Source organism: Neolamprologus brichardi, chromosome 2 (genome assembly GCF_056152115.1).
Source record: "Neolamprologus brichardi isolate AB-2024 chromosome 2, ASM5615211v1, whole genome shotgun sequence".
Classification (NCBI taxonomy): domain Eukaryota; kingdom Metazoa; phylum Chordata; class Actinopteri; order Cichliformes; family Cichlidae; genus Neolamprologus; species Neolamprologus brichardi.
The window spans coordinates 29,229,891-29,248,676 of NC_142105.1; the positions used below are offsets into that span (position 1 = coordinate 29,229,891).

Here is an 18,786-nt window from a genome sequence, read left to right on the forward strand (position 1 = left end):
CATATATCACCTCGTGGAGTGCTTCAGTAGGCATGTTTTCTAACAAAAACACAGCATCCCCCAAATTAAATATATATACATTCGCTGGCCACTTCATCAGGTTGGACCAGTTTTTGCCTTTAGAACTGCTTTAACTCTTTGTTGTTGGATTCAACATGGAAACATTCCTCAGAGATTCAGGATCATGTTGATATCATAGCAGCAGGTCTTGCAGATTTTTCAGCTGCAAATCCGAACAATGCAAATCTCTCGTTCTACCCCTCTGTTGGCTTGAGATCTGGTGAGTGTTACGGCCATTTGAGTATAGTTCAAGGACCAATAGGGGGTTCATGACCGGACGATCCCAATCTGGAATTCTCCATCAATTGCGCTTAGAACTGAAGAAGCTTCTTAGATGAGAGGTGAAATGTCTTCAAGAAAACTTAAAGAAGTCCAGACACTTTTCTTTCCAAGTTCCTTGTATGAAGGCATGTTATCATGCCCAAAGTAGTCTTCAGAGGATGGGCTCACTCTGGTACTTAAAGGATGGATATGGTCAGCAACTTTTACGTAGGTTGTAGCATTTGAGCAATGCTCAGCTGCTACAAAGGAACTCATCCTGAAAATATCCCCTACACCATTACGCCCCCACCAATGTGAATAAATGCATCCATCCTTTATTTGGGTTTATATCTGCTACATTCAGAGATGCTCTTCTGCATACCTAAGTTCTAAAGGGTAATTATTTGAATTACTGTCGTCTGCCTGTCAACAAGGCATTTTTGCCCAGATAAATGCTTCTTACACACACACATAAAAACAGGTGAATGCACAGATACAGTGAATGTGCTGTTTTCTAATGTCTGTATCTAAAGTCCTTCACAGTTTAAAATAAATCACTGGTAAAGTACTTTGTCATGTGTGGGGGCGTTCCAGGAGCAACGGGGAAGTTGCAGGTTGCCCTTTGTTAGAAAAACTAACGGGGCGATCGTGGCTCAAGAGTTGGGAGTTCGCCTTGTAATCGGAAGGTTGCCGGTTCGAGCCTCGGACAGTCTCGGTCGTTGTGTCCTTGGGCAAGACGCTTCACCCGTTGCCTACTGGTGGTGGTCAGAGGGCCCGGTGGCGCCAGTGTCCGGCAGCCTCGCCTCTGTCAGTGCGCCCCAGGGTGGCTGTGGCTACAATGTAGCTTGCCATCACCAGTGTGTGAATGTGTGTGTGAATGGGTGGATGACTGGATATGTAAAGTGCTTTGGGGTCCTTAGGGACTAGTAAAGCGCTATATAAATACAGGCTATTTACCATTTACCATGTGACTCTGGTTTTAGAATTCAAATCATTTTTCGGAGAAATCTAAGCGCTCTAACATTAGATGAATATTAGACTTTCATTCAATCTGTCTGCATGATAGATTTATTCATGGTCACACATAGCAGTTACACCATTTTAGAATGTAAGAAAAATGATTCATCTAAATTACCCTGATTACTGTTATCCTGTATGCACATTTTGAAAACTCTGTTTATATATAATACTGTTACCTCAATTTAGCTGCTTTTTAAATAACATTATGTGTTTTCTTTTCAAAATAAACCCGTGTTAGCACCTGTGAGATTTTAGGCTTTTCTCACTCCCAACCCTGTCACAATTTAGTGTCATTTGCAAGTGTGCAGAGTTAACACTGTGATACACAAACCTAGTAGTCTTGATAATGAGACTCAAAAGATATATAAATATGTCTGTGTAGGTTCTCAGTCATCCAGGTCATGGTAGACTAAGGAGCTAGGAGGGAAAGCCACTGGACTTATTTAAGTTTCATAAAGATGTTTCAGCTAAAACCAAATGGTGGAGAGACCCAGGTATAAAACTAAATAGAGAGAGAATGAAATTTGAACCTTCTAATAATTAGAAAAGGGAAAAAAGTAACAACAACAAGTAACAATGCTGAAACCTATACAGCCACCACCCTGTTTGTTTCCCAATCCAGGTCTTTAAAGTAAGACACAAGTCTTCATGTTGCCACAGATTCTTTATGTTACTCTTGGTGTCTTGCGTCATAGCACCGATGTCCCATTTCTTTTTCCATTGTCATTGACATATTTCCCTAAAAGACAAACTCACTATACCTTTAGGTGCTTTAAGAGTTTCTCTACAGTAGTGTGATGTGGCTGGTATGCATCGGTATTATTCATCATTAATTATTAAGGAGTAATGAAGTCAACCTTTAGAATCTGCTAGTTACAATCAAAATTTAGAATAAAAAGCACGCTTGAACAGGGAAATACATGTTCCATATATTCTTTTATGCATTATGTGGTTTATACACAAATTAGTCATTCATGTCAAGCTTTCAAGTTTTTGTTTGATCTGAGCCAGAGCGGGATATCTCTGTGTCTCTTTAGTACTGACTGTGCATTTCGATGCATGCGTTCACAACATGCTGTTTCAAACACATGTGAACTTCGACATGGGTGGGTGTAACCGCCACTTCAAAGATGCCACAGTAGTAACTATAGCTAGTCAGAAAAAGGTCTTTTTGATAATGGTTGTAAGATCCCCTGCTTGGATGTTTGGCAGCTCTCCTCGTGCTGCTATGAAGGACAGTCCATTTATTCATGTCCGTTCCCAGAGCCCCAGAAGCCCGGCTCCCCAACGCTCCCTCAAAGAGCATGAAACAACGGGTATATTCTGTCACAAGAGAGTGGAGGCGAGAAAGAAAGTGTGTGTGTGAGAAAGGGTACATTAAACTTGAAGTGTAGAGGATCTTTGTGCATCAGTCTAATTGAATGGCCCTAGTGTCTCTGTGCCTTTGTGTTCATTTCTTCTACGTGTTTGTGTGTGTGTGTGTGTGCGCATGTCTGTCGTGAGCATATGTGACATCCCCTGACTCAAGGGGAATACCCACCAGATATTATGCCACACTGTTCACTGTAGAACTGCTCAGCACAAAGGGTCCGTTTCATGCTCAACTCTTTAGAAGCTTATACTTCAAAAATGTGACTGGGTGGGTGGTGGTTCGCGTTGTGACAGTGCTTCAGGCTTTTTGTCCTTGGTTTGACTCATGGGAACTAGGTACAGTTTTGACTTAGGAGTCTAATGTTTCTGGTTTCAGTCATATCAGTGTTAATTCCCACATTACGAACAGATACCGTATGTGTAAAGTCACTGAAGGCCATCATGTTATTAGTTTTGACTGCTGCATGTCCCAAAGGGACGATTCCTTTTTCACCTTAGCCCTGACACTTCACCTGAAACTGTAGTCTGCTTCTTCCCACTCGGCAGATACTCTTGCATTCCTCCAGGCCACTTCAAGCCTTTTGTTAAAAAGACCATAAGTGTTCCAGCAGTCCTTAGCTTCTCTAAACAAGAGCAACAGGAACACGTATTTTAGTGCTCTGTGTGCACGGGCTTTTAAGGACATCCCTGAAACAAAATTCCAAACCAGTTCACATGAAACCGTAGAACGTTTCAGCTTTGAAGATCCACCTGAGTCACCTTTTCAATATTTGTGCTACATAATAGCCAAGGGCACTGGCTTTTTTTTTTTTTTTTTTACATAATAGCCAAGGACACTGGCGTTTTAAACTCAACAATAAAAACTCAACTTTTATTGTTGAGTTTAGGCTTCCCCAGTGTTCTTCAAAGCTCAATGATTAAGAAGGCAAAACAAATCAAGGTTTGTGAACATAGTAATATTTTTATAGAATACACACTGTTAATTAAAGAATTAAAATTACTCCACCAATTATAATTACAAAAGTTTCGTTTATAAATAAATAAGGCAATTTCGGTTTGTCCTGGTGTGTAACTTGGCCTGATTTAACATTAAAACTATGCTAAAATGAAAATGAAATCTTTCACATGAGGCAGATTTTCATACACGTTGATGCTGAAGCTTAAATTCAGTTCATATACTGGCAGAAAAGGCTTAAGATCTACCACGTCATCCTAAAAGCTGACCTCCATCTATTGTTAATAGGAACAACTTGCACTAACGCCACAGTTTAAATGCTGCCTGCGGCATCCTGAGAGACTGGTTCATGTTCTGCAATCTAGCCCGGATACTACACTACTGCAGTGAAAAGCTAAAATCTGTTTAAGAAGAGATCTAGCTAAATACCCTCTGGGATTTTCTCTCAGACAGTTAAAAATGATGTTGAAAAACATCAGTTAAAATGGGCCATTGTTGTTGAATCAATGTAATAAATCGCAAGACCATGACTCAACACACCTGGGTAACAAATTATCAATTTAGATGAAATTATTCGGAGAAAATGCACATTTGTCTGCGCATACACCGAAAACCATAATCTGCTTTATAACCTTGTGTCTAGGATTAGCTGTACACTTTCCATGACCCCATCACATTTCTTTTCTGTCTATATGTTCTCACTGCTTGGCCTTCCTGTTTTCATCTACCAAAGGGCCCTTCATACGCTGCTTTCCCGTGGATAAATTGAGAAAATGACTCTGAATTAGGCCTGGAAAAGAGCATCTCTAATTCGAGCCTTCTGCAATGTTCTACTTTACATTGGGAGTCTCCTACTCCCTACAACTTATCATTACTGTTCCTTTTTTTTTACTTTTTGTGTGGTTTTTTGCCTCGGCTTCATTTATTTATTTATTTATTGTACTGAATACTGTAAATGTGTCTCGCTTGTGACTCTGTTTCACACTTTGCTTTTTGCTCGAGGTGAAAGAAAATCTTGCTGTCGTGTTTTTTGGAGAAGTGCAGAAAGTGCTCGTGTCTATCCCTCTACCCTAGCAACTAAGTTAGGGGATTTTTCAAGGACATGCACAACAGCATTCATATTCATGCACGGCGATCAAATGTAAACGATTACCCAAAGGATTATAGCAGCAGTAACATTTCCTCTAACTCTGAGATTTTAGGCCCGGTTTTCACAACACGTTTTCCCGGTTGTGCAACACATCAAAGTCAGAGCAATGGTCTTAATGCAACAATAGATCAGTGAGACAGACACTCAGACTATTTACACTTACTGCAAATTCACAGTATCAGCAGTATGTACACACAGATTGGGGCATTTTGCTTTCAACTTGAGAGAAAGGAGGACTTCACTGTATCGAGTCTTTAAAGATTGATACAACAGCTGAAGACAAACTGATGATGCAAGTATTTACTATTTTTTCCTTTTAGCCAGCCTGTCTTTATTGCCTCTTCCTTTTTGATGAAGGAGTCGATGCCTTACTCCAACAACCAATCAATGACAGTCAACCTGATCAAAGAGTAGGACAGATGCCTAAAACAACATCAGGCTACATATAAAATATTTAGATGGTGCAGAGGAAGACAGTGGAGGAACGAGAACAGAGCAAAAACGGGAGCTGCAGGAAGCACTGCAGAAGGAACATAGAGGGAAAGTAACAAGATGACTCCCACTCAGCAACCTCCTCCTCCTGGTGATGTGTCTGAGCTGGTATATTCGGTTTCAAAAGGCTTCTTTTACAGCCCGATTTCTCATGTTCTGTCCATCCTTTAAGTTATCTTTGGCCAAATATGACTCTTTTGTTCAGTATCTTGTTCGGTATTCATTTTTCCCTTTTTAGGTCTAGTACTGTGCTACTTTTTTAAATATTTGAGAGTTTCAGAAGATGGGAAACTACTAATTTGTCTTGCGCTGCAAAGTCTTGTTTGCACATCAAAAAAAGAAGGTTTTTAGATGGTCTTTGCAAATAAAGAGCTTATTAATAATGTAGTAGAACTGAGCCAGTGTTAGTATGTTGCATTCAGGCTACACTTTCATCTGTGATGAGAAACTGTTCATCAGAGCTGTTTGCTTTAAAGCTTAGTAAATAAACAATAAGGCATTTCAAACTTTGCACTAAATTTACATGAAATTAATATTATATTTTTAAAAAAGACTTCAAAGCATTCACCATGAATGTTGTCTGTTTAAGTCGATAAGGTGACATGTACTGGAGTTCTTTTCCTGTGACTGGGACTGACGTGTTGATTTTTTTTTTTTACATCTTTATTTGAGTTTCATTAGAAGCAAAGAAACGTATTTATCTGCACTTCTTTGCAAACTGGTTATTCTAACTCAGCAGGATGTGATGAGCCATGAGCACATCTTTTGGGAGAAGAAAAAAAAGAAAAGAAGCTGGCCAGCAAGGTGGCTGTTCAGTTTCAGCTTAATGGTTATCTGACACAGCTGTAGAGAGAGGAAGAACAGCAAGTGGTTCAAAGATGCCAGTTCAGCTGGATAATCTGCTGAATAAGTCATTGGCTGACCCAGCAGGATTATTTGCTGAACAATTGTTGCGCCGCCAAAAAGGATTTGAATATCATGTTGTAATAAATGTGAATGTTCTACTTATAACATTTAAAATAGCATTTCACAGGCTTGAAACATCGTAGTACCATCATGAAATCAAAAGTAAAACATTAGTGTTATGACATAATTGTATGGAAAAATAAATAGTCGGCCATTGCCCATGGATGCTGGAAATGTTTTGATCTCAGCAAAATATAATGGTATGGCAGAGATATTCTTGTTTGGATTCCATTGCATTAAATTTCCATTAATATTTTCTCAGCCAAATCATTGTCATGTGGTCCTCTAATCCATAATTGCAATGATTGCTATGCTACTTGCCTTGACTACACAATATTTTCTAAACAACATCTAATCATTTTTTGCATCGTTGCAGGATACACGATTGATTAAACTGATGCTTCATTCAAGAGCTGATGAATGAAAATATGTTCTGCAATAATGAGGCTCCAGTCAAAGTTTCAAGAGGAAAAAAGAAGCAGCTGTTTAATATCAAGCCATTGTTGATGTCTGTTTGGGTGAATTACAAAAAAATAAGCAAAATATGCACATTTTACAGTGAAGTAAGCAACACTGTTTGTGCAGCATGATTATGCTTCTTTTTGTTCCAAGGAAGTGCTGTGCACATAACCGACGTATTCTGGTCTGCCTCAAAAGAAGCCTAATAGGACAGACGAGCTTGTTCTTGTGGGATGTGTTGTGACATGTGCCTGTGCAGGTTATAGTCGGCTAGGCTCTGTCACGTCAAGAGTCCATGCAATGATGCACTAGATTATTGCTATACTCACTTCTGAAGGACCCTTTGGAGCCACGTTAAAACAAACTGGGTAAACTAAATTTTTCCAACATGCATTAATTTAATGGGGCATAACCCAAGCCTGTTATACCGACTATGTACGTGTTATTGCTTAAAGCTAACTAATGAACAACAAATCAACCAACAAAGTAACCAGTTAAAGCAAGAGTAACGACGATGCACAAACCGCTGTGTCAAAAACCTCTCTCATACCTTCTAACGCAGAAATGTTTAGTTATTAAAAGAGGACAGTTATCTCTTCCTTCTAATATTACCATACCTGTTGGATCAAGGTACCAGTGTCAAAGGACACATTGTTTGTATCTCTGTGATTCCAGCAGCATCTGACAGAACAAGAGAAAGTGATATCTGTGGATGAGAATGTGTTGATGATATTTTGTTTGACAGGCTGGAGTAGTTCCTGATTTTTACAGCCAGTTTAGCATTAAAGCTTCTTTCCCAACTAACTTGTCAAGGTCATCCTGCTCTAAGACAGAATAACAAGTACAGCAAAGGATTTTTCACATTAGTATTAAAGATGCAAGACTTCAGTTGCTATAGTTTTTCATGAATTTAGATCAGAATAGTAATTTTACAGTATTTGATATATTCCTGTTTGTTGACGCTGTCGGGGTATTGCTCCTGATCAAATAAAAACCAGCTCAGCAACGCTGTTGTGTGATGCAGTCAGGTTAAAGGCGACACTGTCATAGGCTGTTCCGCTGCTGCTGGTGAATTTGGCAGTGCTAACAGGTTTGGACTGACTTAAGGCTAAGTCTGCAAAGTTGGATCTTCGTCAGGCCAAGTCCTGCCCTTTGAGTACAGATCGTACAGAGAGCCTTGAAGCTGATAATTAAAAGTGCATCCTACTGAGGAAAAAAGTCATTAAGGTTAGAGGTTCAGTCTTATTGTGCATTCTACAGAGGGACTGAGGCCCAGCCATAGATGGCAGCCGTTTATAGATGAGATTTTTATGAGCCGTAAGTGCACACCGCAGTCCAAGTTTATTAAATGGATGAGTGCCTCTTTTACAATGCTAAACCTGTAATGTAATTTAATACAAATGTCAAATTGAGGGTGCCATATGTGATTGCTGCTCACTCACAAATGCTGTGCCACCTGTTCAGAAGTGCAAAAGATGAGCTGCTGACCATCAATGGATTTTATTCCCACTTTAAGACAGTACTTCTTGTCGTGTATGTCCAGATACTTAATTTTTTTTTGCTATGCATCACCATAAACATCTCTTATGTTGAAAGGAAAAGCTTTGTAATCTAGTGTCTGAAGGTCATCCTTTAATATAAACGAATAGCCAGCTATCTAATTTTACAGAATTTCTTACATTTATTACATTTCTTACATTTCTTACATTTATTACAGCTTTCTTCTTTCTGGAAGTCAGTGATTAAACTGAGGCATACCCGGTATTCATCTTGTCCAACCTGCTGAACAATACAAAACAATTTCAGATAATGTCTGTAAGTATAAATGTAGTTTCCAAAAAGTCTGTTTGTAATTTGAGAATAGAAAAAGTTACTGAATGCAATGCAGGGAACTCTGAATAAAGCATATTTTTCCATACACCTAAATTGATGGTCATTACTCTTAAATGTAATTTAAGAAAAATTTGGAAATACTCATATATTTAGCGTGGTTTTTAAAAAGGACAGTTACTGCTGGCCTCATGCTGGAAAATGCCGACAGTTTGCATCCTGCTGTGAATGAAGATTCTAGGAAATGTGTCAGTGTTTCTTTCATGAAAGGGCTAATGTGTTGTGGTGTAGAAGCCAATGCACTTTATTATAAAAATATACTTCTTCCAGAACCATTTGTGCTAATTGCTGAGTCTTAAAATGTTTATTTCAGTATTTAAAATTGCTATTTTGAGTGCATAAATAGGTTCACATGGACAAAATAAGTGATCTACAAGCAGTTACTGTCAGAAAAAGATGAATGTTAAATGCTTTGGACTCGTCACTGGTTGATATATTTGTTATTTATCAGGAAAAAAAGGACCATCAACCTTTTGATGGTCTCCCTGAGAGATAAAATGTCTTATTTCTTTATGGATTTCATGTGTTGAATTCAAATATGACATTTTAAATGGCTGATTGGGTCTTTCCGGGATCTGATGTTTTACATTTGTTACATACTTTAGATTATGGTCACTTCATAAAATAATATTTCACTTTCCTTCATTAAGTAATAATTCAGAAATCAGAAAAAGGTCTACATAGACGAGATTTAAAATGAAACATTACATTAGAGTAAAACAGAGTAATTCAACGTTGGTTTCTTCAAAATTCATTCTGCATTTCAGTCCTTTTTGGTACAGTTAAACCTGACCTATTAGCGTGTCATTAATCATCATTAAGCATCATCAAAATTACTCGAGTCTGACCTCATTTACTTTGGAAATGATTGTTTAAAGAAAGAGAACTTGCCATGTTTGATTTGAGGCAAAGCATTCTAACATAATGTAACTGCTAAACAAATAGCATGCAGAGTGTACTATAAAAGTGTAAAGCAACAATCCAAATTACAATAAAATAGAAGTCACCCAAGATATAAATGCATCACATTGATGTCTTAAGATTTGTGTAACACCAGTTTCACCACATTTCCGGTTTGTCAAATAATCCAGATGCTCTCTTCAGCAATATGGACACTGTCGCTTCTTTTTGGCCTTTCCCGTCAGTGCTTTGGCAGTTAATTTACCATCTTTATTTGAAAAATTCAAGATGCCCCCCACTAACATTGACAATACCCTTTGCTCAGGCAGGATAATTGAATAAAGTGAACTAGTCATCACTCTTGTCCTTTCTGTTTTATTTGAGCCCAACTGTGTCAGCGGTGTTCAAAACTCATTAGCCTGTGTACATTACACCACTGACATTTATCTCTGTGTGATACTCTCGTTTGGCATATTAATAGCTGATTGTGATGGCCTAGAAAGGGGAGCCATTTTAATTTGATCAAGATAGGTGGTGTGACAGCAGAATATTTAATGGTATTTGTCAAGTGTTACGTGGGCTTGCAACCAGAAAGTGTTCATTTTCAGCCAGATGAATGAAGTTAAAGAAAGAAAAGGACAGCTAATGTCAAGGTGGTTTTGTTGCATTTTTACTGCTGCTATAAAGAACTATATTTGTACTGGGTGACTTCTGTGAGCACCAGTAGGTAATAGTGGGTTTGGTGAAAAGAGAGAAGGGAACTCAAAAATAGATAAAAAGTACTAAATATCCACCAGTTAGAGCTACAAATCAATATAAAACATTGGTTATATAGTGATTATAGTTATACTATACTATACTATATATGCTTAAAGATACAGTCAGTCGTGTTTCAAGATTGTTTAATAGAAAGAAAATACTGTACTCACAAATTGACATTGTTTAATGTATAATTACGTCTTCCAACAAATTGATGCAGTCTTATGAACTTAGAATTAACTGATCATCTGAGCAGGAGTCCCCTTTACCAAAGCAGTGAATACAAGTAGAAAAGAGAAAACTCAATCAGGATTTTTATAAAATGTCATCGTCTTCCTCCTGAAGTCAGGGCTTTAACAGATGATAACATGCATAAACGTGCTTTTATACTCCCAGTATTATTATTTTTATTTTTTTTACACAAACACTATTAAAAGACACTGGCCCGCTGGTCAGAGCCATTTTGAGTTAATGTTTATGATCTCTTGGCTGACTAAACCTTGCTTGTTATAGACACCATAGTTCGAGCTAGAGGGGTAAAAATAGTTTCAGTTGACAAGAATCTGCCGTATGCTGACCTCTAAAGGGGAGATTTTACACACTGTAAATCTTTTTTTTTCTTTTTCTTTTTAATGTAGTTTTCTGGTATCTGCACACTTTGATGTCTCTCTTCTCAGTTGCATTGCTGCAAGTCTGCGTCAAAAATTGATATTTCTTTGATATTAACAATTACTGAGAAAATAATTACTATTGCTATTTAATATATATATATATATATATATATATATATATATATATATATATATATATATATTAGTATAACTTTACTAATTGTAAAGCATGCATCTTTAATCTTTGGGATGAGTTTGAGTCTTTCAGAAGAAGACTCAAATGGTCACTTTCAAATGTGAGGAAGAATTGTTGCTTAGGATGTTCAGGAACATCCCAGGAACCTGGAGACTGGAAGTGAAGCCAGTTTTGCTTTGGCATGGACTGAGAGGGGGCCAGGAAGCACCTGCTCCAAAATCAACCTTCAAGCTCAACTGAAATTTTCAGCTGCTCACATGGATGAGCCAAATACCTCCTGGAGAAAAGAGAAATGTTCGAATGAGACAAAGAGGCTTTCAAACCTATGAGCACTGTACCAACTGACCAGTATGGTGGTAGGGTCATGCAATGGAGCAGTTTTGCTTAAGTTGGTCTGAAACTTGGATACAGTTGGTGTTCCAACATGACAATGATCCCAAACACACATTAAAACTGGTTTTGGAGTGAATTAAGCAGACTAATATTCAGCTTTCCCAAAGCCTCAACTTTAACCTTTGAAAATTTGCATCAATTGCTTAAAAGACAGTCCAATTAATGTAAACAAAATATAAAATGTCTGTCAAGAAGAGTGATAAAATATTAAGACAAGATGCCAAAAGGTTGGTGATTGAAACCAAAAGAGTCTGGTCAAGGTCTTTTTGAATAATGGTCTATGTAGACTTTTTACTGTGTATGGATTGGGGAAAATCCAAAATAACTTCAAACTTGTGCCCCAAATTCTTAATTTTTAAAATTATTGAGGATATATATACAATCATTTCAGCCTGGGAAAAGAGCAGTTCAATTAAATAATCCAAATACCCAAATTACAGTGGCATTCATGCCCATGATGAGTAAAAGTGTCCTAGTCAGCTGCTATTGCAACCCAAAACTTTGTACGCATAGAGAAAACGTAAGGATAACTGGATATTATCAATCAGTTGTATATTCCAGGATTTGCTTGCCAATGATATAAATTAGCATATAAATTGTACAGCAGAAAGGGTTTTTCATCAACCTTTTTGCAGTCACAAAAACATCCCATTAAAGTTTTACGTTAGCTGAGAAGGCATGTTGAATGAAAATTATACATCAGTGTCAATTTCTTCCATTGTTTTTATGTCTTAATTACATCTGTTGCACTTAGTTTCTACACCACCTAAGGCTGCACAAGATTTGAACATTGTGCTACTTATGTACTACTGTCATTCATTGTAAGTGGGTATTATTTGGTCAGAGGAAAACTCCAGTGTTACCACATTTATTCATTTATTGTGCAACAGCTACTGTGCACTGAAGCTGTTAAAATAATAAATCCTTCTCATCCATGTAAATGTAGGCGATTCTCAGCCACAGTTAAGTAGCTGTAGCAGATGGTTAATTTTTACACATATAGACTCTAAGCTTGCATTTACGAGTGTGAAAGTGAGTGCTAATTATTATATTTTAACAGAATAACGTTCATGTTAATGAACTCCAAATAGCATAAACATCCAGGGAAGTGTGCGCAATTTGACTCTTTACAAAATAAATGTCGACTGTCTTCAGCTATTGCAACGCAAATGTTGTTTTTCACATTTGCTCAACAATGTAAAGTTTGTAAGGGATTTCAGTGTTTCCACTATTTACTCATTCCCACAATATTTAAATTGGCTTGGCTTTGATACGTATCTCTCTGTACATGTTAAAACAAATACTCACAAAAAATGTTGCAGTTTTTTTTTTTCATTTTTATTTAATTATGCAACTAATGATGACTCATACGGAATTGAAAGGAGATGAAAGCTCGTAGTATCACTTTGAAGGCAATTAGCAGGCCTGTTTGGTGCTTATTGTTTCTTCTAAGGTAAACAATAAGGTAAATCATTGCAGATTGATGCACATCAAAAGGAAGCGGTGGTGGTAGGCAACACTGGGAGGAGATATTGTCACACTGCCCATAATTAACTGTGGTTTTGTTAGTGTACCTCATGTTAATTTGTTATGCTCAATAATAAGCTGTATTGAGAACTAATGAATGCTTTCAGAGTGATTTATAACCATAATTCATTATTCAGGCTGCAGCAAATAAATCTAATCGACAAGTAAGTGGATACACGTGTATCCAGTTTTTTAGAATAGTTACTCTGAATCTCATTATGTTCTTGTCATTGAGATAAGGCAGGTTTTTTTTTTAATATATTTTACTCACTGTATAAATGTGTTTAAGTGACTGAGTTATCCATCCATCCATTCGCTTCCGCTTATCCTTTTCAGGGGCGCGGGGGGTGCTGGAGCCTATCCCAGCTGTCATAGGGCAAGAGGCGGGGTACACCCTGGACAGGTCGCCAGTCTGTCGCAGGGCCAACACACAGGGACAGACAACCATTCGCACTCACATTCATTCGCACATTCACACCTAGTGGCAATTTGGATTATCCAATGAACCTATCCCCACAAGCTGCATGTCTTTGGACGGTGAGAGGAAGCCGGAGTACCCGGAGGGAACCCACGCAAACATGGGGAGAACATGCAAACTCCACACAGAAAGACCCCGGCCTGATGTTGGAATTGAACTCAGGACCTTCTTGCTGTGCAGCAACAGTGCTAACCATCGTGCCACCGTGCTGCCCCAGTTAGGGGGGGGGGGAATGAGCATCACTATCAGTTCTTGTGATATATTGAGCATCTACAAGATTTGGATCAGCAGTATTTTCTTTTATATATTTATAATCTATTAATTCTTAATTTTCTTGTTATTACAAAATCTTCAGAATCCACATACTAGGCTTTGAAATCCCAAGGTGTTTTCAATACAGCAGCTCAGCACAGTTTCTCCTGCCAAGTCCCCTTTCTGTCGCTCATGTATGACTCACTGGAATCCCTCCTGAACAATGGGAACAATAGCTTATTAGGAACCAAATGATGGGCCATGTGTTCTGTTTTCTCAGATTAGATCTCCCTGACAAAAAAAAGTAACGCTGCACCTGGCTAGCCCTGAAGTAAACAATGCAATACATCAATTGCCCATGATGGGACTGTTGCCTTTCTTTTTTTTTCTTTCACTACCTTCTGGTGTCAATATTTGTCTAGCTTCTCTAAAGCCACATCTCTGTTGAATTGTTGTTATTTATTTATGTGAAATCTGAAATTATGACAGGTGGCTTACCATAAGCTTTGAGCAAATCTCTTCAGGTCTGTTAATAATTTCAGCATGTGCACAATGAGTATTCAATTCTTTTAAAGAAACGTGAGGTCCTTTTTAAAAACTTGTTTCACTTGATTTAACGCGCGTCTAATTTGTGAAGCACCTGATGGCTCAATTGTTTGTCTAGATGAAGTGTTATCATCTTGAATCCAGATTACAGTCACCATGTGTAATCGTTTAAATGAACTGTTTACTAATGACTGAGTGTGGCGAGGCCTAAGCAACACAGACTGCTAGGCAGACACAAAAACTTAAATAAGATCTGGTGTTAGAGAAACGTGAACACTTGTGGTGTTGTCTGAATGTTTGAAGGAAAGTGGCGACAGAGAAGCAACAACTGTCTGTGAAAATGACTTTACAGGCCCATTCATCTATCTTAACTGAATAAGCACAAAGCCAAAAACTTGGAGGGCTACCTTATTTAGGAGTGACTGTTTCTTAGATAGTAGACAACATGCCATGAAATAATGCATTAATCCATAAGGCTGCGTTGTCTATATAAATGTGTAGCTGCTGGAAGAATTCATTATGGAATCTCCAGCACTATCATCTGCAATTTGTGCTTGTGTGTGTGCATCAGTTGCAGACTATTGCCAATCCTTGCTTCTATCCGCAGCCTACTGTGAAATTATTGTCTGTTCCTGACTCAGACAAGGGGTTTCATGCTAATCTGACTTGTTTTCTCGTTACCTTCCCCAACCTCCCTATTCCTTTCCGCATCCTGCTCATTGTCTGTTGCCTAATATTCCCCTTATTTTATGCTCATCTTTTCCTCTCCTTTTCCATTTCTCCCCATCTTTCGCAACCCCACACTTGCCCCCCCCCCCCCCCTTCTCTTTGTCTCCTCCTCAAGCCCATCAACGTCCACAGTGGTGCTGCTCATTGCTAACTAGGCTGCCTCCAAGCCCACAGGTACGTCCCCCTCCCCGCTTCCTCTCCCTCCTCCACTTCATGCTCTATTTTTAACTCCACTATCCAAGATCTTTTCTCATGATTCTCACTCGCCAACCCGAACCCACATCTCTGTCAGCAGCTCTCTGTCATTCTAGCCGAGTGCTAGGAATCCGTAGGCAATTATCTGTTTATTAAAGCCCTTGCCTTTATTCTTACCTTTCTGTCTTTTCTGTCGAAGAACCGTTACCTCAACTTCACTTTGACCTATAAGAAGTGAGTGCTGTGTTATGTTTTCATAACAGCATTAGACATTCTTTTCAGCTGTTGAGCGCCTGTTCTCTCCTTCTAGGTTTGCTCAGGTAGAGGATTTAAAAGAGAGAGAAGTGACACCGAGGTCATTATTAAGAATCAAACACACAATAGAGAAGCCATGCTGACTCAAAATACTGGCTAAAGCTGACATGTGTTTTCAGAGGATGTGTTCATTCATGTCTTAAATGGTTTGCCTTGTTAAGCTGCCACCCTGCCCGAGAGCCTGGCAGCCTGGCAGCCATCTCAGCCCCCCCACCAAGTGAAAACACAATGCACTTGTTGGACTGGAGCTGAAGTCTGGGGCCTTGTTAGATTCCCTCCTCAGACTCAAGTAATTTAAAACCGGTCGACTGGGTTTCCCATGCGCATATTCTCATGACAAAAGCAGCTAACAGCACATAACTTCCCCCGGTGGATTAATACTGCATTTACAAAATTCTCTAGTGTTTGGAATGGTGAAGCATCTTAATTTTATTATACACAGTTTAAGTGGAAATGCAATTCTCCCACGCTGGTGTTGAAGAATAGTTTTAAAGGGAGGGATATGAGAGGTTTTTTGCACCAGTAGCAAGATTTGTCTTTAATGAATTTTTCAGTTTCATTTTACAGGCTTTTTTTTAATAATTCATTGTAAGAAAAAGGAGAGCTGCTTTGTGTAAAAGAATATGTCAAAAGATTTGTATTTTCAGAAAATCTCTGTATTTCCAATGCAAACAAAAGCTTCACGTCTCAGAAATCACAGGTATGTTGATATAGACCCTTTTTCTCCATCAGTTGGAAAGATTATAGAACATTATTGGTTGAGCACTTTAACACAAATTTTCACTTAAAATGTTTATTTATTGCTGTCCTTAGGCTCGTAAGGCTTCACAGAGTGGTGCAAACACACAAAATCTGCTTTTGTAAAGATTTTTTTTTTTACTTATGAAATAGATTGGCTTCCACGGTTACCCTGTCGTTTGATGTGAAGCATTTAATATGATCCTGTCCAAGGTTGTCTTTGATACAAAGGGGAGGAGGAACAGAGAGATAAAAAGTATGGAAAGCCAGACTTTTTTCTGTCGGCAAACACTGTTTGTTTAATGATGACCTCTCAAGAACAGATTACACTTTAAATACCTTCTGACTTAAAAGACACATTTCCATTTTCTCCTCTTTGATACAGACAATTGAGAGGGCTGGCTATGTCTGAGGTAAACGACATTTTGTCAGCTTTAACTACACGGTCCAGCTCAGTAATGATCCTCGTCTGTGTTCCCAGACATGGCATTTAGGACTAAGGACAGTGCTGCCTTGCAGCATTCTCGTCTGATTTCCCCATGCAGAACCAGGTAGACGGCTATAAGAGAATCCATTTGTCAAACTCACGGTCTTTCACGGCTATAGACAGTTGCTGTCAAAGGAAGGCTTTTGAGTTATTATGTGCCTTACCAAAAGAAACATGCAGCCTGTTTTTGGAAGAATTTTACACACATAAGCACTCAAAAGCACACACACATTAACTACCCTTCTCCCTACTTGCCTCCTGTCGTGGTAACACACTCTCTAAGCACTCAGTCTTTGCCTGTCAAGGAGACATACTCTGCAGCAGATGCAAGAGGCCAAGCAGTGGCAGGCTGAAATAATGTAGACCATAACAGTGCCAAATGCGTGATGGTCTGTTCAGCACAGAGTCTAGTTTCTGAATGAACAGCAATCATTTCAGTGCAGTCCCATACTCTGACATAGTGTTTACACCTCTATCAACTTTCAACCTTTAACTCACTGTGACGGCGCTCTGCCTTGGCTGGGTCTGCTGTATGTTTCCCCCAGTTTGTCCCTCTGTGTTGCCTTGTAGCTTCCTGGTAGGCGGAGTTAATCAGTCCAACTGGGAGTACCTGGCTAATCTCCCTGGAGCATTTCATAGCTGCCTGTCTCCTCCTTTGTCGTCTCTCCATCCACCTAGCGCTCTATTTCTTTGGTTGGCTGGTTATTATGTAGATTTTTACACAGCACCATATACCTAACATTTAAAAACTGATCCAACTGCTACTGCATTAATAACCCCAATTAACACATCTCATAAGGTTATTCAATTTTATTTATTACATTTGGACATTTTTTGTGAAATAAGAGCCTGTGATTACAGTAATATGTATTCAAAAGTCAAATAAAAGCACTTTCAGTGGTTTTGACTTTCAGGTGAAAGAACGACATTTGGGTGAGATGTTTGAACCACAGGAGTCCAGTCTCTCATCATTCTGCTCTACTTTTGAGTCCCTCTTGTCTGCTCTCCCCATTTTTCCTCTGATGTCTATTCCTCACTCATCCTTATTTCGCTCTCATGTTTGCGGGCTTGACAAAATCATAAATATATAATTAAAACTAATTTTTTTTCTTTTTAGACTTTGCTTGCCTGTGTCTCTTCCATTACATTTATTCCTCTCCCTTTCCTCTTGTCTCATCTGTCCTCCCTCATCGAGTGTATGTCTTCTGACAGCCAAGGTACCCTGCAGCCTGCCTTGGCCAGGTATAGCACTAGATGAAAGGTCTGTAGCCAGAGCTCTCTTTCAAAGATGCCTTCTGCTGCATCCCTGCTCTCCATGGACTCTGAGTTGCTCCTGCCAGGCAGATGGAAAGAAAGAGGGCAAGGAGAGGAGACTAAGAAAGCAAGGAGGGAACGAAAGGAAGGGAAGAAGAGGAAAAGGGTGACGAAACGATTAATAGAGAGTAGAGAGCAGAATCCTCAGACTTGCCTGGGTTCCAGATGTCGAAGCTGTACATTGTTTCTGTATATCATCAAAAAAGCTTGACATCCAGATGAGTACAGCTAGAGGAAGTGATGCGCCCCTTCTTTCACTCTGTCTGTAGTTTGAAGCTGCTGTTATACATCTTCACTCAGTCTGGACGCTGCCACAGGACATGAAGCTTTTTTATAAGGTTTCCTGACATGTTTTTCATCATCTGATGTTTTGGAGTCACACTGAAGTCTGAACTCAACTCAAGAAGTTACATCTTGTGCCCGAAACAAAATCCCGCAAGGTCAAATGTAAATGTCTTGATCAAATTTACTGTTCAAGATGAGATTTGTGCCCTGATTGATTAGTTTGGACTTTGTTTTATGGGTTTGCTACAGTGTAAGAAATCTGCTCTTTCTCACATCGAATCCAAGGATGCAGTAGAGTTTAAATGTGTATAGAAAATAGTTCTCAAATTAGGAAAACTAGTTTATGAAGGCAAAATTAAGCCGTTTTCCTCTGGAATAATACCTAATTATAATGTACTGCAGCACCGTATAATGTTGACAACATGTTGACATCAGTG

General features: G+C 38.8%; 1 protein-coding gene across 2 annotated transcripts in view; it reads left to right on the top strand.

Moving 5' to 3' along the window:
* The window catches only part of mid2 (midline 2), a 154,368-nt gene that overhangs the window by 20,592 nt on the left and 114,990 nt on the right, over positions 1-18,786 (top strand). Inside the window, exon 1 of one of the 2 annotated variants that reach the window (XM_006781340.2) lies at positions 15,180-15,189. The exons of the other annotated variant lie outside the window; for it this stretch is intronic. The gene's annotated coding sequence lies outside the window, so the exon portion shown is untranslated. Of the gene's footprint in view, positions 1-15,179; positions 15,190-18,786 lie in introns of those variants that run through there. 2 annotated transcript variants of the gene reach the window in all.